The 26,673-nt window shown below is 35.3% G+C and overlaps 1 protein-coding gene across 11 annotated transcripts in view; it reads left to right on the top strand.

The window, feature by feature from the left end:
- CNOT4 (CCR4-NOT transcription complex subunit 4) overlaps window positions 1–26,673 on the top strand; it is a 139,623-nt gene that overhangs the window by 32,040 nt on the left and 80,910 nt on the right. The gene's annotated exons all lie outside the window — the stretch shown is intronic.

Below are 26,673 nucleotides of genomic sequence, written 5' to 3'. Positions count from 1 at the left end.
TTAAGAGAAGGAAAAGAACAATCAATAGTTTTACTTTCAAGGCTATTTTCCACTTTTAACTTTGCTTAACTCTTGGTGATTTTCCCCCCCGAAACATAATTTTATCAGATCCCTTTTAAATTAGTCTTCGACACAATCTTTTCATAGCTACTTATTTACAGTTTTAGTACTAGTTGCAAAAGTGCTGGTTCTAGATATGTGACACAACTCTCATAATAGTTGATGAATGCAAAATGTTCTATAGTTTAATGTTTTTTTGATGAATCTCACGTTTTATAAGATAGATGTCTTATAAAGACACTTATAAAAATTTCTTAAAAATATCGAGTTTTTTCAGTAGTTTGAGTGGTCTCTGATCGGTTTTGCTTCATAGTGACTTTTTTTTTTTTTAAAGATTTTATTTTTTTCCTTTTTCTCCCCAAAGCCCCCTGGTACATAGTTGTATATTCTTCGTTGTGGGTCCTTCTAGTTGTGGCATGTGGGATGCTGCCTCAGCGTGGTTTGATGAGCAGTGCCATGTCCGCACCCAGGATTCGAACCAACGAAACACTGGGCTGCCTGCAGTGGAGTGCGCAAACCTAACCACTTGGCCACGGGGCCAGCCCCCTCATAGTGACTTTTTTATCAAGCAGAATCCCTTTTTTCTATTCCCAGTCTATTCACTAAAGATTTACTTGTAATTTAGGATAATTGTCCCGAATATTTCAGGAGTTAGATTGATAGGGCATGTACTAGAAGACTTCCCTCTCTTCTTCCCCTCACCCCCTTACTGGGTGCTTTGCTTTTCTGCAGGTCTTCACCACCAGCTGAATACGTGGAATCAAATTTCGATAGAGTAGTTTTAACTGTAAGGACTCTACAGTGGACAAGTAGAGATTTTGTACATGGCTTTTTGTTTTTTTTTTAAAGATTGGCCCTGAGCTAACACCTGTTAGCAATCTTGTTTTTTTTGCCTCCTTCCCAAAGACCCCCAGTACATAGTTGTATGTTGTAGTTGTAGGGTCTTCTAGTTCTGTTATGTGGGACGCCGCCTCAACATGGCTTGATGAGTGGTGCTAGATCCACACCCAGGATCCGAACCAGCGAGACTCTGGGCTGCTGAAGAAGAGCGTGTGAACTTAACTACTCGGCCAGTGGGCTGGCCCCAGTGTATGGCTTTTTAAAACAACAAATTCAAACAATTTGAACTATAATTTACATATAATGAAATATATAAATCTTGAGTGTTCACTTATGTTTTAACAAATGCCTGCACCTGTGTAATTCACACCACTATCAAGATATATAACATTCCGATCACCCCAGAAAATTCCCTCATTCCCCTTCTTTTTTTTCAGTAATTTTATTGGGATTATAGTGGTTTATAACATTGTGTAATTTTGAGTGTACATTATTATTATTATTTTTTTTGAGCAAGACTAGCCCTGAGCTAACTGCTGCCAATCCTCCTCTTTTTGCTGAGGAAGACTGGCCCTGAGCTAACATCCATGCCCATCTTCCTCTACTTTATACGTGGGACGCCTACCACAGCATGGCTTGCCAAGCGGTACCATGTCCACACCCGGGATCCGAACCGGCAAACCCTGGGCTGCCAAGGCTTAACCTGCACACTTAACCGCTGTGCCACTGGACCATCCCCTACATTATTGTTTATCAATTCCTGGATGCACTTCATCGTGCCTACCCCTAGTAGTCTAATTTTTATGTATCTCCATAGATATGTGTCCCTTTGTCCTTTCACCCACCCCTCAATCTCCTTCCTCTGTGGTAACCACTAAACTCTTTGTGCATTTATTGTCTTCCACATGTGAGTGAAATCATGCAGTATTTCCCTTTCTCTGTTTGGCTTTTTTACTTAACATCAAATCCTCAAGGTCCACCTATGTTGTTGCAAATGGGACCATTTTGTCTTTTTTTCACGACTGAGTAGTATTCCTGTGTGTGTGTGTGTGTGTGTGTGTGTACACATATATATCTCCAATCATTTGTAGAAGGGTACTTGGGTTGCTTCCACATCTTGGCTATTTTAAATAATGCTGCAGTGAACATAGGGGTGCATAAATTTCTTTGGATCATTGATTTCAAGTTCTTTGGATAAATACCCAGTAGTGGGATAGCTGGATCATATGGTATTTCTATTTTTAACTTTTTGAGAAATCTCCATATTTTCTCCATAGTGGCTGCACCAGTTTGCATTCCCACCAGCAGTGTGTGAGGGTTCCCTTTTCTCCACATCCTCGCCAACATTTGTTGTTTTTTGTCTTGGTAATTATAGCCACTCTGACTAGTGTAAGGTGATATCTCTTTGTAGTTTTGATTTGGATTTCCCTAATAATTAGTGATGTTGAGCATCGTTTCGTGTGTCTGTTGGCCATCTGTATATCTTCCTTGGAAAAATTATTTAATGTCTGTTCATTTCCTCTGCCCATGTTTTGATTGTGTGGATTTTTTTTTATTGTTGTTGAGTGGTATGAGTTCTTTATATATTTTGGAGATCAACCCCTTGTCTAATAAATGATTTGCAAATATTTTCTCCCAGTTGGTGGGTTGTCTTTCTGTTTTGTTCCTGGTTTCCTTTGCTTTGCAGAAACTTTCTAGTCTGATGTAGTCCCTTTTGTTAAACCAGATTTATTAAAAATGTGCTTTAGTAGCCAAGCTGTCTTCCCAGTCATCTTTGATGATTTAGTGCATCAATAGCAATGTGATGGGTAAGATACAGTGTGTCTACAAAGCAGTTCTCTGCTAATTCAGACCCTTCCAATCCAAATTAGCAAAGCTTCAGTCTATTTGTTATACCTTAGGGTATAACCTAAGGTAAACTTTTTTATGCAGTAACTTCTTTTTAGATTTTCTGGATATTACTTTATAATACTAAAGTGAGCCAATTTATTAACAGTAAATATCAAAACATTGGGCTTTATTTATTTATGAAACGTGGTTTTCTTAAGAATGGTGACAGTTTTAAATTTTAGAATCATAAAATTTTGATTATCGTTAAATGTTTCCTAAGTAACATTTTATTTTTCTCCTGTTGTTGGCTACAGTATTATTTAATCACTTTAGAATACTTTGTGCATAACTGTAGGAGGTTTAATGTAATTACTTTGCATTCTTAGGATTTTAGAACCAGGACAGACCTTAGAGGTTTACCTGATACAACCCCTTCATTACAGAGAAACCTGAGGTCCACAGAATGTCGGTAACTTGACCAGCTTCCCAAAACTAGTTATTGTAAGAATCAGAACTGTAACCTAGATCTCCTGCTGTACATACCTTTTCTGACCTTTGCTAATCTTGAGTCTAGTTTAAATAGAGAATGTGCTCAATATTTGCAGGTTTGAAGGTCTTCATTAGTAAGAAAATCCCTCAGAACCTATAGTGGCCAAAAGTATTTTGAGAAAGAGTCAGAGTGGGTTCCCGTGAGAGAAAGAGTCTTAAGTCTCCATCCGAGTGACCTGTGATTGACACTTACTCAATCTTTTATTATTCCATCTCTCTTTCCCTTCTCCTCCTTCTCCTTTCTCTCTTAGAGTGCACGTAGTAAGACTGTAAAGTAGACCTATTATACTAGACCAAAATAGGGAGATTAGACCTGGGAGGAAACAGGGTTAGCATTGAATTAGGTTAACTATATTTTGTAACTTTCCATCGTGGTTCTGGTGTTCCAGCCCAGTCACTAGAAACCAAAGGAACCAAAAATAGTAGATTTTTAGAAGCATCCCAGACTCCACCAAAGCTGGCACTATATAAAGTTATTGAATTCTCTTTCTGTTAGTTTTCCAACCTATGCCTGCAAAGTCTATCTTCTACATTTTCTATTTTTCTAAACTTCTTTCCTTTACTCTCAAGCATTGTTAGTATTTTTTTTTGCAAAGGAATATAAAATATAAAATGAATATAATCATAAGACATATTCTTTTAAAAATTCTGTGAAGTGTCACTGGTCTTGTTTTTATTTAAATTGTAAGATATTCTGAATCTGTTAAAAATATTTTACTGAGATGACATATTGATAAGAAAAGACTTAGTTACTTTTTTTCTTTTTTGAGGAAGATTAGTTCTGAGCTAACGTCTGCCACCAATCCTCCTCTTTTTGCTGGGAAGATCGACTCTGAGCTAACGTCTGTGCCCATCTTTCTCTGTTTTATATGTGGGACACCTGCCACAGCATGGCTTGATAAGCAGTGCATAGGTCCACACCCAGGATCTGAACCAGCGAACCCTGGGCTGCTAAAGCTGAGTACGGCAACTTAACTGATATGCCACTGGGCCAGCTCCTATAGTTACTTTTTAATATTATCTTTATTGCATTTCCTCTCCCTGTTTTATCTAAAGATTTTGTAGGTATAACAGATAGGTTATGGACTCAGCTGGGGACTTTTAGGTGGGAGTTCAGCATTTGTTGGCAGAAGCCTTTCAAAGAATACCTTCTGAATATTTGATAAAAGTAGTTGAAGGACTTACAGACTTTAGCAAAACCACATATTCTGATAAATACCTTTAAATTGTTCATGTCTTTTTGCACACTAGCCTTTATAATTTTAAAATTCAATTTAAAAACTTGAATAAACTAATCAGGTTAGGGATTGGATGATCTTAGAAGAGTTAAAAAGGAGGTCATCTGAAAATAAATTTTTTCCTTAAAAATACCTAGGAACTGAATTTATTACACTAGACTGTCCAATAAAATATGATAACTGGCACACAGCATCTAGAATTCTTGTGTAACTTTCTGTCTTCATGGGTCTTTGTAGAACATGATCTAAATCAGGGGTCAGCAAACTGGCCTGCAGGCCAAATCCTGTTGTGGACTGTTTTTGTAAGGTCCATGTGCTAAGAATGGTTTTTACCTGTTTTAAAAGGTTGTAAAAACAAAGCAAAGAATGTGCAACAAAAATTGTATGTGGCCCTCAAAGCCTAAAATATTTACTCTCTGGCCTTTGAAAAAATTTGTCACTCTCTAATCAGAATCATAGAGAAGGCTCTAAATGGTCAAATAGAACCAGTTCAGGGCATTCAGAGTTCTAGTAAAAATAATATGAAGAAAATCAACACAGATGGAATGTTTGTTACAGTATTGTTTACAGTAGTAAAAAATTTGAAACATGTTTCAGTAACAAGTGACTGATTAAATAAATTACAGGGCATCTGTGTTGTGGAATTTTACGCATTGAGAGTTATCACCATGATTTATGCAAAGGAAAGATATTAATTGCATTAGGCAGAGGACCAGATTGCAGAACCAGTGTACAGCATGATCTTGTTTTTTTTTAAACACACATATATAATATGTAATTGATGTTTGTGTGTATACTGATATCTGTGTAGATGCAGTACATGTTGTATACTAAAATACGGGATTGTGGGTGACTTAAACATTATTTTCTAATTGTTGCTTTTTTGTAATTGCTAATTATTATACAGTGAAATTAAATAATTCACCTTTTGGTATGGAAAAATTAAACTTGAATAGAGTTTTAAGTCACAAAGAGAATAGATAATATATTAATATGTGAAATAGCATTAGAAGTATGGATACTGTATTGAAATTTAGAAGTCTTTGGACAAATTAAAGAAAACAAACTACTGTGAAAATCCTGTTAATGTATTATCCTTAGGCATTCAATAGGCTGAGCGTGTGATAATGGCATTTCATTGGGCTATTTAAGGAAAATAATAGAATTTTAAGGTATATTCCTAACAATTTGAGGTACTATGTATCATGGAGAGCACTCCTTTCCACAAAACGTTTGTTGCTGTCACTTTCAGAGGTTGAGTTTTGACTTAGACCATGAAATTTAAATTAAGATGGCATTTCTTCCTTACTTTTCTTTTTCCCGTCATCTTCTTTCCCTTCCTTTCCTTTTTTCTTTTCCTTTCCACAGTACATTGTTGGAGTACAAGTTATATTAAAGTAAAATATTGACCTTTAACATATGTATACGTACTTGTCTCCAACACCCTGATCAAGATATGGAACATTTTCATCACTTCAGATAGTTCATTCATGCCCTCGAGACAGTAACACTGCTCCCATTAAGAGGTATCCATTCTGACTTTTGGTTAGCTTTGCCTATTCTCAAACTTTATGTAACGGAATCATATGTACTCTTTTGTGTTTGGCTCCTTGCTCTCAACATAATGTTTTTGAGATTTATCAGAATAATTATTTGTATTAATAGTTTCATTTCTGTTGTGAAGTAGTATTCGTTGTATGAATATAGCACAATTTATCCACTCTGCTGTTGATGGACATATCTCAGCGTAGTTTTAATTTGCTTTTCCCTGATGACTAGTGGTGTTGAACACATTCAGTGCTTGTTGGCCATTTGTATAAATTGTCTTGTCTTTTATTATTGATTTGTAGGAGTTTATGTATTTTGGATATTAATTCTTGGTCAGATATGTATGTTGTGAATGTTTTCTTGCAATGCGTAGATTGCCTTTTCACTTCATTAATGGTATCTTTTGACATGCAGAAGGCTTTAATTTTTATGAAGTCCATTTTATCAATTGTTACTTTTAGCTGTTACATTTTATGTGCTGAGGAATCTTTTCCCCAGGTCAAAGTCATGAAGACATTCTCCCAAGTATTCTTGTAAAAGCTTTATGTATATTCTCATTTATTTTTTAATTGAACTATTTGTCCTCTTATTTTTTGCAGGAGTTCTTCACATATTTGAGATAGGAGTCTTGTCAGCAATACATGATTTGGCACTGACATTTAACTCTGTGATTTATTTACAGTTAATTATGTATATGATGTTAGATTCAGTTTTTTTCACATAGATATTCAGTTTCTTCAATATCATGTGTGGAAAAGACCTATCTTTCTCCATTGAATTTTATAGGTGTCTGTATAAAAATTAAGTACTGCAAATGCCAGCACTGTTTTAATTATTGTGACTTTATAGTAAGTTTTGAAATCTGGTTGTGTAATTTCTCCAACTTTGTTGTTCCTTAAAATTCCTTAGGAGCCGGCCCGGTAGCGCAGCAGTTAAGTTCACACGTTTCACTTCTCGCTGGCCCGGGGTTCGCCGGTTTGGATCCCGGGTGTGGACATGGCACCACTTGGCAAAAGCCATGCTGTGGTAGGCGTCCCACGTATAAAGTAGAGGAAGATGGGCATGGATGTTAGCTCAGAGCCAGTCTTCCTCAGCAAAAAGAGGAGGATTGGCAGTAGTTAGCTCAGGGCTAATCTTCCTAAAAAACAAAAGATTCCTTAAGAAGTCCTTTACATTTCCATGTAAATTTAAAAATCAGCCTGCCAATTTCTATTAAAGAAGCTCATTTGGGTTTTGATTCGGATTGCATTGAATATATACATTAATTTGAGGACAATTGATATCTTAAAACTATCAAGTCTTTCAATTCATAAACATTATGTATCTCTTCATTTACTAAGGTCTTCTTTCTTTTCTCTGCAATATATTGTGACTTAATGTAGATGTATTTTACATCTCTATTTAAGTTTATTCCTAGATATTTGATGTTTTATTTGATGCTAGTATAAATGGTATTGTAATTTTACTTTGTCTCTACTGTATGTTAATAGTATTTAGAAATACAATGGATTTTTTTTTATTGCTTTTGTATCAAGTGATTTTCCTGAATTCACTTTATAGTTCTAGTAGTTTTTCTGTTCCTTTGGATTTTCTATGTGTGAGGTCATGTATTCAAATAGAGACTGGCTTTAGTTCTTTTCCAGTCTTTATGTCTTTATTATTTTTCTTGTCTTACTGTGCCAGCTAGAACTTCTAGTAAAATGTTGAAGAGGTAAGTTGAGAGCAGATAGTCTTAATTTGTTCTTGACTTCAGGGAAAGTGTTCAGTATGTCACCATTAGGTATGATGTTAGTTGTAGGCTTTTTATAGATTACTCTTTATCAGATTGAGGAAATTTCCTTTTATTTTTAATTTACTGAGAGTTTTTATCATGAACAGATGTTAAATTTTGTTGAGTGCTTTTCCTGCATCTTTTGAGATGATCATGATTTTTTTTTATTCTGTTAATGTAGTGAAGTCCATTGACTGCTTTTTGAATGTTAAATCAACTTTGCATTCCTGAGATAATCACAGTCATGATGTAATTTCCTTTAGTATATTTGCTATATTTTGTTTGTTAATTTTTAAAGGGTGTTTTTGTTCATGAGAATTCTTGTTCAGTAATTTTCTTTTCTTATAATATTTTTGTTAGGTTATGATAACAGAGTATACTGCCTCATAAAATGCCTTGGGAGGTGTTTCTTCTTCCACTCTTCTCTAGAAGAGCTTATCTAAGTTTGATTTTATTTTTTTTTAAATATTTGGAGGATTTACCCATGAAGCCCTCTGGGAAGGTTTTTAAATATAAATTAAATTACGTTGACATACAGAAGATAATGTCGATTTTCTGTTTCTTCTTGGGTCAGAAACTTGTGTTTTTACAGAATTTAGGATTTCCTTTTAGTTGTTAAATTTATTGGCATGAAGTTTCTTATAATCTATTTTTGCTTTTGCTATTTATGGTGTCTGCTATAATGTCTCCTTTTCATTATGGTATTGGCATTTGTGTTTATTCTGTATTGTCTATTTTTTTTCATCTTTCTCTTTTGTTTTGTTTGAGGAAGATTAGCCCTGAGCTAACATCTGTGCCCATCTTCCTCTACTTTATATGTGGGATGCCTACCACAGCATGGCTTGCCAAGCGGTACCATGTCCACACCCGGGATCCAAACCGGCAAACCCCAGGCCACCGAAGTGGGACGTGCACACTTAACCGCTGTGCCACTGGGCTGGCCCCTCTATTGTCTATTTTTAATTATTCTTTACATAAAATAATAATACTTAATTTTTAAACTTTATCTAGCATTGGCTACAACTTCTGGAATAATGTTAATAGTAATGATAGTCAGCATCCTGTATTGTTTCTGATTTTAGTCAGAATCCTTTAAGTGTTTCATCGTGGGAATGCATGGGGGTAGATATCCATTATCATGTTATAGAAAAATCTTTTTTTATAAAGATTTTTAAATAAAAATAACCTTATAAAAGTTTTATGAAAACAAGATCCTGGATTTTATTAAGTGACTTTTTAGTATTTCTTGAGATGGACAGTTTTTTGTTTTGACGTTTTGAGGTGATGAATAATTTCCTATTATGTGAAGTCCTTGCACTTCTAGGAAAACTCAATTTAGTTTAATATTGTTGAAGTTGGTTTTTCTAATATTGTATTTAGAATTTTTGTGTTTGTGTTTTCATGAGAATGGTCTGTAGGTTTCTTTACGCAGATTGTGGTATTAAGCTTGTGATCTGGTTCCCTCTTGTCTGTTTTTCCTTTCCCTCCCTCCCTATTGTTTCTCCCTCATCCTTCTCTATCGTTAGTAAGTACCTACTAAATACAGAGCACTTTGTGCTTATCCTTACTATAAGGCTAATTTATTTATTAGTCTTTGTTTAGGAGACATAATTTTTTTTTTAAAGTAATTGTATTGAGGTTGTAATGGTTTGTAACATTTTGTAATTTCGGATGTACATTATTGTTTATTAATTCCTGAATACATTTCATCGTGCTCACCCATAGTCTAATTTTTATCCATCACCATACATATGTGCCCCTTTATCCGTTTCACCCACCCCCAATCCCCTTCCCCTCTCTGGTAACCACTAATCTGTTCTCTTTATCCATGTGTTTATCATCTTGCACATATGAGTGAAATCATGCAGTATTTGTCTTTCTCTGTCTGGCTTATTTTGCTTAACATCAAACCCTTGAGGTCTATCCATGTTGGTGCAAATGGGACCATTTTGGTTTTTTTTTTTATGGCTGAATAGTATTCTATTGTATATATATATATACCACATCTTCTTTATCCATTCCTCTGTAGAAGGGCACTTAGGTTGTTTCCACATCCTGGCTATTGTGAATTGTGCTGCATTGAACATAGGGGTGCATAAATCTCTTTGGATCATTGATTTCAAGTTCTTTGGATAAATATTCAGTAGTGGCATAGCCAGATCGTATGGTATTTCTATTTTTAAGTTTTTGAGAAATCTCCATACTGTTCTCCATAGTGGCTGTACCAGTTTGCATTCCCACCAGCAGTGTATGAGGGTTCCCTTTTCTCCACCTCCTTGCCAACATTTGTTGTTTTTTGTCTTGATAATTACAGCCACTCTGACCAGTGTAAGGTGATATCTCATTGTAGTTTTGATTTGGATTTCCTTAATAATTAGTGATGTTCAGCATCGTTTCATGTGTCTGTTGGCCATCTGTATATCTTCCTTGGAAAAATGTTCATTTCCTCTGCCCATTGTTTGATTGGGTTGATTTTTTTGTTGTTGTTGAGTGGTATGAGTTCTTTATATATTTTGGAGATCAACCCCTTGTCTGATTAAGTATTTGCAAATATTTTCTCCCAGTTGGTAGGTTGTCTTTCTGTTTTGTTCCTAGTTTGCTTTGCAGAAACTTTGTAGTCTGGCGTAGTCCCATTTGTTAAATTTTTCTTTTGTTTCCTTTGCCCGAGTAGACATAGTGTTCGAAAAGATGTTGCTAATACCAATGTCAAAGTCTGTACTGCCTTTATTTTCTTATACGAGTTTTATGGTTTCAGGTCTTACATTCAAATCTTTAATCCATTTTGAGTTAATTTTTGTGTATGGCGCGAGATAATGGTCTACTTTCATTCTTTTGCATGTGGCTGTCTGGTTTTCCCAACACCATTTATTGAAGAGACTTTCCTTTCTCCATTGTATGTTCTTGGCTCCTTTGTCAAAGATTAGCTGTCTGTTGATGTGTGGTTTTATTTCTGGGCCTTCAATTCTGATCCATTGATCTGTGTGTCTGTTTTTGTGCCAGTACCGTGCTGTTTTGATTCCTATAACTTTGTAGTATGTTTTGAAGTCAGAGATGTGATGCCTCCTCCTTTGTTCATTTTCTTCAGGACTGCTTTGGCTATTTGGGGTCTTTGGTTCCATATGAATTTTAGGGTTCTTTGTTGTATTTCTGTGAAGAATGTCATTGGGATTCTAATTGGAATTGCATTGACTCTGTAGATTGCTTTGGGTAGTATGGACATTTTAACTATGTTTATTCTTCCAACCCATGAACAAGGAATATCTTTCCATTTCTTTATGTCTTCTTTAATTTCTTTCAGTAATGTCCTATAGTTTTCAGTGTGCACGTCTTTCACCTCTTTGGTTAAGTTTATTCTTAGCTATTTTATTCTTTTTGTTATGATTGTAAATGGGATTGTATTGTTGACTTCTCTTTCTGCTGGTTCATGGTTAGTATATAGGAATGAACTGATTTTTTAAAATTGATTTTGTACCCTGAAACTTTGCTGTAGTTGTCGATTATTTCTAATAGTTTTCTGGTGGATTCTTTAGGGTTTTCTAGATACAGAATCATGTCATCTGCAAATAGCAAAATTTCACCTCTTGTTTTCCTATTTGGATTCTTTTCTTTCTTTTTCTTGCCTAATTGCTCTGGCCAACACCTCCAATACTATGTTGAACAGGAGTGGTGAGAGTGGGCACACTTGTTGCATTCCTGTTCTTAGGGGGATACCTTTCAGTTTTTCACCATTAAGTATGGTGTTGGCTGAGGGTTACTCGTATATGGCCTTTATTGCCTTGAGGCACTTTGCTTCTATACCTATTGTATTGAGAGTTTTTGTCATAAATTGGTGTTGGATCTTGTCAAATGCTTTCTCTGCATCTGTTGAGATGATCATGTGATTCTTATTCCTCAATTTGTTAATGTTGAGTATCACATTGATTGATTTGTGAATGTTGAACTGTCCCTACAAGGAGACATAATCTTATCAATCTAATTTTGCTAGTTCAGCAAAATTTTTTCACCTAATACATTGTCTGAATTGTTACTCAGAAATACTTCAGGCTTGTTCTTCTGTGGTTCTCAGTTTCACATAGATTTCTGCTTTGGTTAATATATTCTTAGACACTCCTATTGCTTTAAAGCAAGATTTTCTCTTTTTAAAAATTCCTATGCATTAAAGCTTCTTGAAGCATTGCAGGTATTACAAACAGTTTACCATACTTTCCCATGTCTCCCAAAATTGGTGAACTGATAATTGCTGAAGTCCCAGCCACTATCAAAGTTAAAAACACTTACATGCTCTAAGTGTAGTAACATAGTTTACATCTACAGGATGTTGTTATGCATGCATATTATTAGTATAGTCAACTTGATTCTTAAACTTTCCCTCTATTGATAAATACACTGTAGTTTTTACAATAATTGTAGTGGAAGGTGATGGTTGCATACTTCTATATAATAAGACTATAAGTATATTGCAAAAATCATCTGGAAAAGAATTGTAACTGGATAACTATGTGGTGTCTTAGTTTTGATGTTTTATTTTGGTTATTTACTCTTATTTCCCCTTTCTCCTTCCATCCCTCACCACTATCATTCATATAAACTGTTTTCTCTTTAATTAAACCCAGCTGCTTCCTTTGTGATACCAAACTTATTAGTCTACTTTTGGCTATTCTCCTTTCTTGTTAAAATGTAACTTAGACTCTAATAATTTGTTTTATCTCACTTCATGCCTTTACTTTCTCTGCTGTTGCATTTTTCATTCTTCATATTTTATTTTCATTATTACTCCTTTTTGCGCCTCCAACTGAATTTCTTCCTTATGTGAAATATGAAACTGCACCCAGTTCTGAACTCATAATTTTCTCACTCTCTGTATTTTTGTATACAAATAGTATAATTATTTAGAAATTTACTGAGGCCCCCAATATCAGGAACATTTTGTAACTGTTTAATAAGTGTTAACATCATTGGGGACAGTTTTACTTAATGCTTTTTCATGTATTCTGTAGAATGCTCTTGCTTTTATTGTAATTGTCATGTGGTAGGTCAGTATTTCTCAGGTAGTGCATTTATTTCCTGCATTTTGTCTAATTGGAAGGCAAGCCTGTGTCCACAGATTGCTTCAAGTTTGTGAAATTTTGTAGTAAGAGTATGAAGATGCAAAAAATTTTTTATGATCTTAAAATAGTGCTAGTTGTTTCTTTCTTGTAGTGTACTAGGGCCAACTCAGCAGGGCCTGTAAAAGTGAATGCTTAGAGTGGAGAAAAACCATTTACTTAATATAATACTAAAAAGATTTCCTCAAGGAGAAGGTTAAGAGAAATAGATTTGAAAGAAGTGCAACACTTACCCTTATGCTTAAATTTGTGAGGTTTCCATGTTAATTTAGAGTAGTGGTCCCTGCTGCTTGTTTTCTTAAGGCCTAAGGGAATGGTTTTTACATTTTCAAGTGGTTGAAAAATAATCAAAAGAGTGATACTTTGTGATATGGGAAAATTAAGTGAAATCAAATTTCAATGTCCATAAATAAAGTTTTATTTCAACATAGCCACACTCATTTATTTATGTATCGTCTGTAACTGCCTTTGCATTTTAACAGCAGAGTTGAGTAATTCCAAGTATGTATGGCCCACAAAGTGTAAAATATTTAGTATTTAGCCCTTTACAAAAAATATTTGCTGGCCCCTAGTTTAGAGCCTTTTCCCTTTTCGTGAGTGTTATTTTTTTTGTTTTTGATCATTTTATTGAAGTCACATTGCTTATAACCTTGTGTAAATTTCATGTGTACATTGTTATATGTTGGCTTTTGTATAGACTGCATCTGTTCACCACCAAAAGTCTAGTTTTCATTTGTCAACATACATATATGCCCCTTTACCTTGTCCTCCCCACTTCCTCTTCCCCTCTGATAATGACCAATCTATTCTCCTTGGGTGTTAGTTACATTTTTTAATGGGCTTTTAGTTTCTAAGATGGCAGTGGTATGGATGAGTTAATATATTTTCTTTTACACAATTAAGTAAACAGAATATCCTTAGTCTCCTCAGAATTTACATGCACATATATTTTAGTCATTTTTTTTAACCTGTAGGTTTAAATTCCATGAAAATATTTGAAATACGTAATTATTTAACTAGACCATTTTGGCTGCCAAAACATGAATGGTCTTGCTAAATTGCTTCACTTGTAGTTGATGTGTGTATATAGATTATACTTAGATGTGCAATTTAAAGATTAATAAAACAAGCACTGTGGAGAACAGAACCTTTGAGTTGGTTGAATAGGTTTGCATTGCTATTTAGATTAAAAAGTTTTTTTTTCATAATTCTTTTTTGAGGGAGGATAATGACTTATGTGTTTTACTATTGTAGTCAATCTAATGTCATGTAACAGTGGTCCTTTATTGTTTAAAACATTCTGGCACATATATTCTCTTTGAGACTTTCTACAGAAAAACAGTTACTATTAACATTTTCTGCTTGAAATAGGAAGGAACTAGTTGTGCATGTAACAGAGGATTCTGAACTGTGTACTATTTTGACATGGCTTTATAGTGTAAAACTTACCATTCTAGATTTTACGGCATCACAATAGAAGCAAGACACACATGGAGATTAGGGAGGAAGAAAACAAATTGAAACATTAATTTTTGTCTTGTTTTTATAGGAGAATCTATTATTTGTGTATCTTAGGCCCCTTAAAAATCTTTATTATTAATCTTTTAATTTTATCCTGGATGGGCTACACGGTAACGTATCTAGAAATGAAATATATAATACTGATAATTCCAGGGAACATTCATATATGAACTTGATTCCTGTATTTGTTTAGTATTAATGTTTAAAAATCCACATTTTTCCACGTAAAAATCATTCTTTAACCAGATATCTTTTATCTTCCCTCCTTTATGAATCCTGTCTTTCTCACCCAGCCAAAAAATTGAAAAGATGGACTTCTTTATTTTTCAGCACTTGCCGTGAAGTGGAAAGATCGAAGTGGTGGCAAGATGAAAGAATTTAGAGATAGGTGAATTGGAACTCATCTCTTGGTAGAATAGGGCATTTGATTGGCAACATGCAACCTAGGATCAGAATTTAGGAGATGGTAGAATCTAAATGGTGATAGATTTGGGTAAAGAAGAGGTCACACTTAACCATGCTGGTAAACATGAACTTTTTTTTGTTCAAAAATACTGAGAGAGTGAGACTGGCCCTTGCACTTCAGTTTAGTATTTCCCCTTGGATTAATTTTTTTTCTATCTTATCTGTTACTACTGGTATACTGTAAATTGATGTGTAGAAGCATCTCTAAAAGGACTAATTTATAAGTCCAGAGTGACAGGGAGGATTTTAAGCTTTTGAAACCTGGATGCATTTGTTTCAAATAGGTCTCTGGGTCAATCCTTAAAAACAGGCATGCTCTTCTACCAGGTGCTTTACCCCCAAATAGATCTATTTTTTTTTGTGAATTGAAAATACATTGATGTAGGCAACTCCTTCTATTGACAGCCTGCACAAGTATAGTAGAGAACTATTAGCACAGTAATCTGTCTCTACTTTGATTTTGTGCAGATTTGATTTTATCTTATTAATAACACTTTTGTCAGGTTTAGCCTTTAAGTTTTTAAACTCCTGGCCTTCTGAGAGAGCATTAAGCTAATAGCAAACATGTTGATGCTGGTTCTCTAATTATACATTCATAAGATTTTTCATCTCCTTTTTTTTTTTTTTTTTTATTTTTCCGTTTTCTCCCCAAAACCCCCTGGTACATAGGTATGTATTTTTTAGCTGTGGGTCCTTACAGTTGTGGCATGTGGGACGCTGCCTCAGCATGGCCTGATGAGCGGTGCCATGTCCGCACTCAGGATTTGAACTGGTGAAACCCTGGGCCGCTGAGGCGGAGCGTGCAAAACTTAACCACTCGGCCACAGGGCTGGCCCCTCATCTCATCATTTTGTTGTCTCTTTTTGTCAATTGTACTTAATTTTTAACTAATTTGAAATAGTTTTTCCCCACTTTAAATGTAAATGTTCATCTTCTAAGAATTGGAAAATAAAAGGAATGACTCATAGCCTCCCTCCTAAGTGACAGTCGGCTGTTTTGTTTTGTTTCCTTTGAATCACTCTTCCATCTATGTATCTGCTGCCCCCCGTCCCCAGTTATGGGAACCTGTAATTTGCTATACATTTGCCTATGGCACAGTGTTGAACACAATACACAATAGACACAATCTTTGCACTGAAAGGATTCAAAGTTTAATATCCTTAAAAAAGTTATTTTTAAGAATTAATTTTCTATTGTAAGAATAGCATAAGAAATGCATAAATACAGTCTCTACAAAAATCATAGCCAAGTCTCAAGTTTCCAATCCATCCCATTTTCTTTATTGTTTCTGTAGATGTAACCACTATTACCAGCTTGTATGTAATTTTTTCTGATTTTGCATGTAATTATATTTGTATATATAGAAAACATGATTTTTTGAATGCAAAAATTGTTATACAATGTCTGCAGGTAGCTTTTTTCATTCAGTATGTTTGTATGTACAGATCTACCTTCTAAACTGCCATATAGTATTTCATTTGATTGATATAGCATAATTTTGTCCTTTCCTTTTGATGGACGTTTGCGTTTCCAGTATTTTGCTATTACAAACAGTGCTGAAACTGTACATGCCTTCTCAGTTGAATGTGCAACTCTTTCTCTAAGGAAGCTAATAGGGAAGTGGAGTTAGTAGATCATAGAGATCTACTGTGGTTACCCTTGAAATTTTACAATTCATAGTGCTCTTAAAGTTTGACCTTATAGCAGTTTATTGTATAACAGTCCTCTCTCAACATGTTAGTATTGTTTAATATTTTATTTTATCCTTGTTAAATACAGCAAATTACAGTATTTATATAGAAATGTGTGATTCAGTTTACTTACATTTTTACCATATTCTTTCCTCACCATCTCTTCTTTAATCTCTGACACTCCTGAGATCATTTGCCTTCTTCCTGAAGAACATCTTCACAAGATACTTTAGTGGAGGTCTCTTATTGGTAAACTATCTCTACTTTTGTTTATTTGTTTTAATTTTTTTTTTAAAGATTTTGCTTTTCCTTTTTCTCCCCAAAGCGCCCCTGGTACATAGTTGTGTATTTTTTCTTTTTTAGTTGTGGGTCCTTGTAGTTGTGGCATGCGGGATGCTGCCTCAGCGTGGCTTGATGAGTGGTGCCATGTCCGCGCCCAGGATCTGACCCAGCAAAACCCTGGGCCGCCAAAGTGGAGCACACGAGTTTAACCACTTGGCCACGGGGCTGGCCTGTTTTAATCTTTAATTTAGCTTCATTCTTTCATCAATTATTTTTAGCTTTTTATTGTAGAAATTTTTAAGCATACATGAAAGTAGACTACATAGTGTAATGAAATCGAATTACTTCCCATCTCTCAGTTTCCATAGTTCTGGACATTTTGCTATTCTAATTTCATCTCTTCCCCACTCTGTGCCTTCTTTCTTGCTGAAATATCACATCATGAAGTCTGTAAATACTTCAGAATGTATCTCCTTTAGAAGAGCTTTTTAAAAAAATAACCACAATACTCCTATCATACTTAATAATAATTCCTTAAAGCCATCTAATATCCAGTCCGTGTGAAAATCTCGATTATCTCAGAAAATGTCCTTTTAGGATTTTACTCTCATACTCAAGGGTTATTGTTTTCTAGGAGCACAATTATAGGTTGACAGTAACTTTTTCTCAGTGTCTTGAATATATATCTTTCCCTTCTGGCTTCAGTTGTTGCTGTTGTGAAGTCTGTTGTAATTCTAATTATCATTCCATTGGGTGATGGATCCTTTTTATTGTCTGCATTTATGAGTCTTGTTGCCTTTAGTGTTTTGCAGTTTTACTATCTTGTGTCTGAGCATGGGTTTGTTGATGCCACCACTTGGGTATGTTGTGCTTTCTGGGTCTGGGATTATTTTTAATCATTCTGGGAAATTTGCAGCTATTGCTTTTTATTTTGAGACTTTGAAAAAAGTCAGAAATATATATTCAGAAACATAAAACATAGGTACATGTAAAACATACACAGTTTAATTGTAAAGCAAATTCTTTGTAATCACTTCCCAGGTCAAAAATAGAATATTTCAAGTACCTAAGCATAGCCCCTCTTCACCTGCAATACACGTCTTCCTGTTCATAACCCTCTCTCTTTCTCCCAGGGGCCATCACTATCCTGACTTTTATCACCTATGTATATCCCTAAAATAAAATTTTCTTTCTTTTTTTTTTTGAGGAAGATAAGCCCTGAGCTAATATCTGCAGCCAATCCTCCTCTTTTTGCCAAGGAAGACTGGCACTGAGCTAACATCCATGCCCATCTTCCTCTACTTTATACGTGGGACGCCTACCACAGCATGGCTTGCCAAGTGGTGCCATGTCCATACCCGGGATCCTAACTGGTGAACCCCAGGCCGCTGAAGCGGAACGTGCGCACTTAACCGCTGCGCCACTGGGCCGGCCCCTAAAGTTTTCTTTTATCTGTTGAAATTTATTTGACCACAATTATGCTCTTCTTCTAGCTTCCTTTGCTCAACATTGTGTTTGTGAAATTCATATATGTTGTTGTGTAGGTATAGTTTATTTCTTCAAATATTTTTTTTCTCCTTTCCTCTCCTTGTAGTATTCCCGTTATGTGTATACTGATGCACTTAATGGTGTTTTACATTTCTGTGAAGCTGTATTCATTTTTCTTTATTCTTTCTGTTCTTTGGATTGCATAGTCTCTATCGATCTCTCTTCTATTTTTCCAGTTCATTCTTCTGCCAGTTGAAATGTAGTGCTGAGATCCTCTAGTGACTTTCTTTTACTTTAGTCATTGTGCTTTTCAACTCTAGAATTTCCATTTGGTTCTTTTCGTTTTTAAATATTTATCTCTTTATTGAGATTGTATATTTGATATGACATTGTCATCATACATTCCTTTACTTTAATTATGATTTCCTTTAGTTCTTTGAACATATTTAAAATGACTCCTTTGAAGCTTTTGTTAAATCCATTATTGGATGGTTCTCACAAGCAGTTTCTGTTGCCTGCTTTTTTCTTGGTGTATGGTTCTATTTTCCTGTTTCTTTGTGCTGCTTGTAATTTGTGGTTAGAAACTGGACATTTTATGTAATATTGTAGTAACTCTGGGTACTAGTCTCCTCCTACCCCTCCCTGGGCTTGTTATTGTTACTTTCTCATTTGTTTAGTGACTGGGTGGATTATTTTAGTGAAGTCTATTTCTCTCTTGCAGTGTTAAGCATCTGGTGATGTTCCTGGGGGATGCAGACTTGGATATGCTTGCATGCATCCTGAGATGACAGTGTTTTTGGCAGGGTTCTCTTCTAGTCTGTTTTATTGACTACACTCAGATGTTAAGCTCCACTAGTTGTTTTCTACAATGGCTTCTCAGCTTGATCCAAAATAATTTGAGCTCACTTGAAGGGATAGTTCCCGAGGTCAGAGCTTGAAATTTGTTCTGACCCCAGGAGGGCTCATCCCAGCTGTTTTAGTCTCTGATTCCCCCTGTTCTTTCCTGCAGACTAACTGGTTTACCGCTTGCTTAGCCTGTATCTGAATCTCCTGCCTGTTGTCTTTCACCACAGCCTCCACAGTTTTGAGGTTGCCCTTAGGCTTGAACTTCATACTTTTTTACAAGTGAAATCAGTTCCTGCGAAAGAGATTCAGAACTATTTGTTTTAAGGCTTGCTTCACCCTCCTGGCACAATCTGTGGCTTGGCTCTGAAGTTGGGTAGTGGGGACAGTGGTGCATTTTTCTCTCTGTTTGACAACCCCAATTTAGTAACTGAGCACTTCTTGGATGGGTGTACAGTAGCCTCAGGTGGTCTTGTCTTGCCTTCCCTGGTGTGGGACCTCTACTTTATGAAGTAGCTAGGTGGAGGGCAATCTGGGTCCTGGTATTATTCAACATGCAGCAGCAATGTAGGACCTCTTTCCCATGAGTGACAGTTGGGTGGAAGAGGAGAGCCCCCACCTGTCTGCTGTACTTAGCTAGAATTTAGCTTCAGCATCAGGTGGCTTTGGGCAGGATGAGAAATGCTGATGTCTTGTCTTTGCTGGGAAGATAGTTCTCTGCCTGGTAGTTGTGTTGAGAGGGCGCCCTGTCTTCTTGGCTATACCAATCTGGAGTGAGTTTCAGTCTCACTGAGCTGAGAAGGGGGAGGGAAGGAGAGGTGGAGCCGGCTTTGGTTGGAATACTACATAGTCTTGCTGTTTTTTCTGAGTTTTAGTACATTTTCTTGAATAAATGATTCTTCATTTGCCTTATGCCTTTAGGATCATTTCCAGATACTTTAAATGGTTGGTTTTAAATAATTTTCACTGGTTTCCTTGGAGAGTGGGTTTGTGGAGCTCCTTACGCTCTCATGCTGGAAGTGGAACCCAAGAGATTTTTTTAAAATATAGATCAAATCCATGCCATTCCTTTGTTTAAAGCTCTCTGCTCCTCTTCGCTTATTTCACAAAGAAGGCCAAAGTTGTTCTAGTGGCCTAAGATGAATCCTTAGAAGATCCTGGACCCCCATGACGTTATCTCAAACTGTTCTTCTCAACTACTCCTGCCACTCTGAATTTGCTGTTCTTCGAACACTTCAGGCATGTTCCCTCGTTGGGACCTTTTTACTGACTTTTCCATGCCTGGTCTGTTCTTTTCTCATATATTTGCAGGGCTTGCTCAGGGACCTCCTTTAAATGTTACCTTTTCTGCGAAGCCTCCTCCAACTAGTCCATTTAAATTGCAGCTGCATCTCTGGTACCTTCTACTATTCCCCAAAGTATTATCACCTTATATCATATTATTTAATTTACTGATTTATTATGTTTATTGTTTAGATCTTCCAATTAAAAGTTAGGCAACAAGGGCAGAGATTTTTGCCTGTACAGTCACTAATGTATCCCAAAGACCTAGAATAGAATTTGAAATACACTAAGAGCTTAATAACTGTTGGATCACTGAATGAATGAAGATAAAAAAGAACTGTTAGGATGGCAAAAACCTTCACTGGCAAGCTGTCTAACTTTTCTAATGAAATTAGAATCTTTTTACATAGAGGGAGTAATAAGTGTTATGGGTGTAGTGGATACAATTAGGACAACCAGTTAGCTTTCTTGATAGCAGAGCCTAAATGTACTTTTGCCTTTTCTTAACCCTCTTCCTGGTTAAAAGACTAATTGTTATTAAGTTCTGCCTACTATGCTTTAAGTAGTAGATGTCTTTACCAAGTTAGTTTAAATTAGATATTTTTACTTGAACCATTTTAAATGTGTAGGAAACTTTTTTGTTTAAAGGAAACTTGTAGCAAATCTTTTTTCTTTAAAATTGATTTTTTACATAAGTGATCATCTTCAATTTCTCTTATTCATTTGAATTTTCATAGTGTTAGGTTTCTTAAAATATATTTGTATGCAAAGGTTGCATTTCTTCATGGCTTTGATTTGAACGATTTGTCATTTTTGCCGTCTGATTTGTGCAGCTGATAAATTGGTGGGTTTTAGTGAGCCACTCTCCCCAAATCAGTGATCATATTGCTCTAACTGTGCAAATGAATACATGCAAATTGGCAAATTACTATTTTTTAAAATATTGAGTGTTGCATCATAAGAAAATACCTTTGCCTTTTCAATGAGATGTCCAGAGAAGTCTGTTACTGTGTCTAATGTGTATTTGCTACATGTAGACTTGTAAGGATGGCACAGTTTTGTTCAATGACTCCTACAGTAGGTACTTAGACATTTGTCGATGAATGAATTGGTACTTTTGTTTCTTTTACCCCTTTCTTTCCTCCATTCCTCTTTCTTGCTTTCCTTCAATTTGGCAAATATTTATTAAGTGTCTGCTGTATGCCAAGAACTATTCTTGTATTTTTGGATATGCTGATAAGTGAGACAGTCTCCGTTCTCAGTACTTTGTATTGGAAAAACATTCTTTTCATCTTCTTCCACTCTTATCTACCCCTTCTCCTGCAAAAATTACTTAGGGGACATGTTACATTATGTGAGATGACTTGGATGCTGATTTTGATTTACATCTTAAAGTACAAATAATTTACTAAATAAAGAACAAATTGGTGGAGAGTTAGAAAGCAATCCCACATAATTGATTTTTTTAAATAACTGCAGCTTAACCTTTTATGAGAGAGACTTTAAATTCTTAGGTAGATATTTTTCTAAAACATAAATAAGCTTTCCTGCCTTCCTAAAGGTAGTAAAGACGGTTTTGAGTTCCATAGTATATGTATATTCATGGTGTATGTATACTGGTACTTTGGTACTTAATTTAAAAAGGGGAAGAGGTATTGGTGCTGGTATTTTGGCAGTTGACTTACCTTCCTTTTTCATTTAGCAAACTCTCCATAGCTATCGTTCAGTCTGTTTTTTGCCTTTGAGTGGTCTATATAAGTAACACGCTTTGTAAAGTATGTGCCTAATACAGAAACAACGGGCAGCTTGGACTGTCGTTTCCTATTTTTGAAGAGAGTTGTCAGTCACAATTGACATATAACAAATAATTCATTCCTTCTTTTATTTATTATTCATTTATCAAATGTATGAGTGCTTACTGTTTACCAGCGGCCATGTTATAGCTGCTTGATATTCTATTGTAAATGTGATGCACCAGGTAACTTCTCTGCTCTCCTGAAGCTTCTGTCTAGTGAGAATAGACTGATTGTTAAAGAAACAAGAATTTCATAGGTATAAAACATTGATAAGTAAAATATAAGCTGTGTGGTGTTGTACTTGTATTACAGATTTTTTTAAATGTTAGGTTATATATTGAATGTATAGTTTTTATAGAAACTTAAGATGCTATTCTAGATACCATTCAAAGTGTGTGTATATATTTCATATCTATAAATAGCTTTCCGTTATGTGTAATTACAATGCATGTATAATTTTGGGTGTATGGTGTATTCAGGAGTGTGATTTCTATGTAACTATTCAAAGGAGTTGCATCATACATGCATTTAATTTATCACAAATTCAGCTACTAGATTGGCAGAAAATTAAAGGATTAATTAATTTAAGGCACATACTTCACAAAGCGTATAAGGCAACCAAACACTTAATTTTTCAAAAGTGCTGTTTATTATATACTATATTTAAGTGTATATATTTTCCTTTTTTTGATTTTTATTATGCTAAAATATGTGTAATATAAAAATTTGCTTTTTTAAGTGTACAATTCAGTGGCATTAAGTGCATTCACAATGTCGTACCATCATGACACTTTCTGCTTCTAAAACCTTTTTATCATCTCAGACAGAAACTCTGTATCTATTAAACAATAACTCCCCATTCTTCCTCCCCCCAGCCCCTGGTAACCTCTATTCAGCTTTCTGTGTCAATGAATTTGCCTATTCTAGATACCTAGTATCAGTGGAACCATGATATTTGTCTTTTTGTGACTGGCTTATTTCACTTAGGCTAAAGTTTTCAACGTTCATCCACATGGTAGCATGTATCATAATTTTATTCTTTTTATGGCTGAATAATACTCTGTTGTTATATATATACTACGTTTTGTTTATCCATTCATCTGTTGACGGACACTTGGGTTGTTTCCACCTTTGGCTATTGCAAACAGTGCTGCAATGAACACTGGTGTACAAGTATCTCTTTGAGTCCCTGCTTTCAGTTCTTTTGGTATATACCCAGAAGTGGAAATCCTGGATCGTATGCTAATTCTGTGTTTAACTTTTTGAGGAACCACCAAACTGTTTTCCACAGTGGCTGCAGTACTTTTACATTTTATAGAGTATTTTTATACAAATCATTTGAACAGAGTCTTAAGCACAAAATCATGTATAGCACTTAATGATAAGAAATTTTCGAGCATGATTTTGAGGATATGATTTTTATTTTGTGCATCTACTACATGGTATGTGAGATTTTTGGTGATTTAGGAGCATTATTATGTATGTCAGAATTTATACTGTGTTGTGGTATTAGTTGCAGGTCATATAGAGAACAAGAACTCAAGTAATGAGGTAGAGATTTCCTGTAGAATTTTAAGTTTTTGAAAAAGTAACGTCATTTTTACTTTGTGGACATTTGTATGCTTTACCCAAGGATAGGCAGCTGTGACTTCAGTAATCATGACTTCTGTCTTACCACATTGGAAAGGACATGGGTTTTGAAGTTGGCAATCTTCTGAATTGTGTCTTTAACACTTAAATGCTGGTTCGCAATTTAGCCTTAGTTTCATCTTTTATAAGGGGGGTAATATGTTCTTACCAAGTCACTGTGAGGATTAGATAGTGTATGGGAAAATGAACATTGTTTTTGGGGAAAATTATTTATTGAATCAAAAACTGATCACTTCTGTCCTAAGAACCCTTACTTTACTTCTCTTTTTATGTTTTTAAAACATCTTTTATTTCTGTCTTATACCGTTATACACCTTTTGTTTCAACTCATTCTGTTTTATTTTTATTTCAGTATTAGTTGACTGGCTTATGAAATAAAATTAGTCATCCCTAAATGGAAATTTTGGGGTAGGGCATTTGGAGGGGAGAGGGTTTACTTAAAAACTTAGTTCAGTGGGGTTACATAAAGGCAATTTCTTTATACTTGAAATTCCATTAAATTTTGTCTCTTCACATTTTTCAGATGAGTAAATTGAGTCCTGCAACTTTTGAGTGTCTTATCCAAGATTGTATAGCCACTTAGTGGAAGAGATGAGGCAGAAGTTGACTTTTACCTTGTATTCCATCTACTGTTCTGCCACATCAAACTTCACTCCTGCATTTACCAGTTTTGTGACTACGTTTGGCAGCTGGCTTGCGTGGCGTCTCTCCATGGTGCTAACAAAATGTACTTGCTTTTATATTAACCATCTTAAGGAACTTCTTGCTGTTTTGTCCCTTTTCTTCCCTCTAAACTGGATGATGACTCTTGCATACTTTTTTAAAATTAAAAGAAAGAAGCAAGCAAAACCTCAATATGTCATCTTTTTTAACAGTAATTTACTTTCCAGAATGCTTTTCAATTCATAAACCCCAGTGTCTTGTTTCCTCCCAGCATCCCATGAAATTTCACTAAAACTATAATCTTTAGTTATGGAAAAATGTCTTATAATTAAAAGTACATTTGAAGTGTAGACAGCACCCCTTGATTATTTTAGTTTAGTTTCCTGTTGGTGGAACCTATGTTTGAATCTGTTTTCTACAAGTACAGGTTTTGAATATGTAAGTTGGAAGAGCCTTTAGAAATCAACTCTAAACCCCTCATTTTATATATGAGGAAACTGATAGTGATAAAACTGGGTCTGCAAACTAGGATTTCTGAATTGTTTATAAATACATATACCATTTCTTTCTTTCTCTCTCTCTCCTTTTTCCTTTTTGCTGAGGAAGATTAGCCCTGAGCTAACATCTGTTGCTAGTCTTCCTCTCTTTTTGCTTGAGGAAGATTGTCCCTGAGCTAACATCCACTCCAGTCTTTCTCTATTTTGTATGTGGGTCACCACCACAGTATGGCTGACAAGTGGTGTAGGTCTGTGCCCAGGATCCTAACCCGTGAACCCCTGCTGTTGAAGTGGAGCACACTGAACTTAACCGCTATGCCATGAGGCCAGTCTCCTTTCTCTGTCTGTTTTAAACTTTTGTTTTGAAATAATTATAGATTAATAAGAAGATATTTTACTTTTCTAATTAACAAGGCCAGATTTAATTTAATTTTCCCAAAGGAGAAGAAAATTTCCCTCTTTTTTTTAGGTCTGGTCATTTGAATTGCAAAAATATTATGTTTTTTGTGACAATTCAGATAATACAGTGTTTTTTGCTTTTGTTTTTTTGTGAAGAAGATTGTCCCTGAGCTAACATCCATGTCAGTCTTCCTCTATTTTGTATGTGGGATGCTGCCACAGCATGACTTAATAAGCCGTGTGTAGGTCTGTGCCTCGGATCTGAACCCCTGAAACCTGGGCCACTGAAGCAGAGCGTGCAAACTTAATCACCATGCCACTGGGCCAGCCCCTACATAATGCACACTTTTTGAGAATAAAATTAGTGCTCTCCTACTTACCTTCATTTTGTCTTTGGTGATATGATGACATTTTGGTGTATAACCTTTTATGTGTTTTATTTTCTTAGAGAAGCAAATCAAATATATACACATACAGGGTTTATATATTTACATGGAAGTAATTATATGTTAATGTTAGTCTCCAGCTTGCTGTTAAAGAATTAAAAAAACTAACTATATAGTAGACGTCTTCTGATTGAACATACCATCTACCTTATGGCTATACCATTATTTACTCAATGATTTCCCAGCTGATGGACTGTTATGTTGTTTGCAGTTTTGCAATGAAAAATGCTGCAAAACATATAGCAAAGTACTTGGTGCACATGTGTGAGTATTTGTGAAGGATAGATTCTTAGGTGGCATAAAGGAATAGCACAGATTCTGGGCCTCAGACTTTCTGGAATGAATCCAGACTGCAGCACTTAATAACTCTGCAATTTAAGGCAAGGTACTCTTTGTGCTCCCATTTCCTCTTTGTGAAGAGGAACTTAGATCAGTGATAATCTCTACTTTATGGAGAGACTAACTTCCTTGACAGACTAATGGGGAAAAATGCTGTCTGACTGTTTACTAACTAAAGGAGTCGATCATCTTTTCTTATGTTGTAATCATTTGTAATTCTTCTGTGAACTACTCATATTCTGTTCTCATTTTTTCTTTTGACTTTTTAAAATTGCTTTGTAAGATTTCTTTATATATTCTGGAGACCAATTCTTCATTATATGTAGTGATATATCCTTTACTCTGTTACCTACCTTTAATTTTGTTTA

This window comes from Equus przewalskii, chromosome 4, assembly GCF_037783145.1.
Source record: "Equus przewalskii isolate Varuska chromosome 4, EquPr2, whole genome shotgun sequence".
Lineage (NCBI taxonomy): Eukaryota > Metazoa > Chordata > Mammalia > Perissodactyla > Equidae > Equus > Equus przewalskii.
The sequence above is the reverse complement of the archived record's forward strand: the minus strand, read 5'-3'. Positions and strand labels throughout refer to the sequence as shown.